At 51.7% G+C, this 2,500-nt stretch overlaps 1 pseudogene; it reads right to left on the bottom strand.

Annotated features, from left to right (window-relative positions):
• Window positions 1-1,292: 1,292 nt before the first annotated feature.
• LOC119570391 overlaps window positions 1,293-2,500 on the bottom strand; it is a 4,069-nt pseudogene continuing 2,861 nt past the window's right edge.

Genomic DNA, 2,500 nt, shown 5'->3' with positions numbered 1-2,500 from the left:
TGTGTGTGTGTGTGTGTGTTCTGTGTGCGTGTGTGTTCTGTGTGTGTGCGTGTGTGTTCTGTGTGTGTGCGTGTGTGTTCTGCGTGTGCGTGTGTGTTCTGTGTGTGTGCGTGTGTGTTTCTGTGTGTGTTTGTGTGTGTGTGTGTGTGTGTGTGTGTGTGTGTGTGTGTGTGTGTGTGTGTGTGTGTGTGTGTGTGTGTGTGTGTGTGTGTGTGTGCGCGCGTGCAATTGGTATTCGTATGTGTGATGGATTGTGTACAAATATGCATGGGTGCTAATATGCGCACATAAATACTTATACTAGTGTGTCATATAGCAGAAGGATTTAAGAAACTATCAGTGACACAAATATTTGACACTTGTTCACAAAATTGAAGATGAAGTGGAATGCCAACACCCAGCCTCCTATTTTAAATCAGTGCATTATATCCAAGAAGTTTGCCAAACTGCCTAATGAAGAGAAAAAAAATGCAGCCTCTTAGTGATCTGCCCCCATTCAATTCCTTATGTTGTGACCCAAAGTGTTATCGATTTTGAATGGACTAGAGAGTTGAAAGTGAGTGCATTTAAAGACCCGAAATGTGCTAATGTGCTCCTCCCATACGAAGCCTAAACCAATCTACATATGTGTTCTTTGGAAGAAAGGCTTCGATATAGTATTCTGAATACCTATATAAAATATCAATTAAACTAATTGTATATAAAAAATTCTCAAAACTTTCACTTAAATCTTAGCAATCAGTTACTGAAAACGTATACATGAACCCAATGGACGGAAATCAATATAGGTCTAACGTGATAATTTACAGTCAGGGGTGTTAATTGTCGTTTTTTCTTGCTCATTAATGCAACGTAATCTCATCCAAATTCCAAAACAATAGCTCAAATGGCTGGCAGGATATCACATATCAGAACCTTTATATCTCGCAACTCGGCGCTAGTCACATAACACCTTATTGTTCCAAAAGTACAATATGTCATTCTGATCTGATATAGGCACCCTACTTTTATAAAGGCTTAAACCTACATACTGATTAGGAAGTGAACCGTGGGGTGATAGTAGAACTGGCACTGTGTGGTTACTGCGAAGCACTTCATGTTTGCCCTTTCATGTCAGTCTCTCATTTCAACAATGTCACTTCATGGGGAGTGTGGATGAGGTCGTATGGATGCTTTAATAAGACACCTGGGGTCATGATGATATAATAACTATATCAAATCATATAAAACATGAAGTACGGCAACTCTATGGTTAAGGCGAGCCTGCTCCTTAAGCGATGACCCAACAACTGTTACGTTACATGATAGCCTTGCATACAGGGAAGGACAACTGCTGTAGAGGGCGCAAAATACTGACACGTGAAGACAGAACAGCTTCGTGAGTCATGACGTGATATTTGTGAGGATGTGACAGATGAGCAAAAGGGAAGGTGACACCGGGCCGGGAGTTCTTACCTGCTGCAGCTGTGAATCCTGCTGTGTCTGCCGGAGGGAGTCGAGGTCCTGCCGGGTGACGGACACGCACTCCCGAAGGCCGGCGGCCACGCTCGCGCTGATCTGCGCCGCGCGTTCTGGTCGTGGCGACTTGGGTACCTTGACGTGCGGCGGGAGCGACAGCACGCGGCGTACGTCCCGGGGCGACGACACGGCCTGCCCCAGCACGCCCGCACCCGCCCATCCCGCCCGCCCCAGCGTCTGCTGCGGGGAGCCCGCCTCGGAGCCCGACCTGCGGTGACTCAGGAGGCCGCCGAAGGAGCGCGATCGTGTGAGGCCTTGGTGCAGCGGGGAGCCGTCGCGCCCCTCGCAGCGCTCCCGCAGGGACATGCCCCCCCCCACTGTGGCAGAGCTGCTGCTGCTGCGCCGCCGTAAGTGCTCGGGGTCGTCGCGGTCGTCGTCAGGGAGATGCGCCGACTCGTAGCCAGGGTCGGACAGGGCCGCGTGCAGGCAGGGCGGCGGGGGCCGCCTGAGGAGGAGCAGCACGAAGACGAGGCTCCTGAGGACGAGGTGTCGCTGCGCGAAGAGTCACTGCGGGTAGTTCCGGGCCCGCCTGGACCCCCCTGGAATCACTCGGGGGGCTCAAGGCGCCCCCTACGCCCTCGCCGCCGCCTGGATCCCCGGCAGCACGACCCAGCGGCTCGCCCACTTCCCACAGCTCCACGCCCAGCCGCACCTGCAACACAGGACGCTGTCAGGGGAACGGTGACGTGCGGGAACCCCCACTGTACACACACAGCATAAGAGAGTAACTCTGAAAAGTCGGCCTCAGGCCCAGACCGAGACGGAGAGGGATGGGGGGGAGATGCTGGGGGGGAAAAATGCGATGAAAGGGAAGGGAGGGATGTTGGGGGGGGGGGGGGAAAGGGCAGGGGAAGGGAACTGCAGCCGATTGCGAATTACGAGGCACTCACAACATACAAGAAATAAAACAGAAGTAAACATGGGAGCCCCAGAGTAAGTCAAAGGAAATCTTTTGACTTAAGAAAAATAAGCTTAGTTAAAC

This window comes from Penaeus monodon, unplaced genomic scaffold (genome assembly GCF_015228065.2).
Source record: "Penaeus monodon isolate SGIC_2016 unplaced genomic scaffold, NSTDA_Pmon_1 PmonScaffold_2562, whole genome shotgun sequence".
Taxonomy (NCBI): Eukaryota; Metazoa; Arthropoda; class Malacostraca; order Decapoda; family Penaeidae; genus Penaeus; species Penaeus monodon.
Note: the sequence above shows the minus strand (reverse complement) of the source record. Positions and strands in the feature narration are given on the sequence as shown.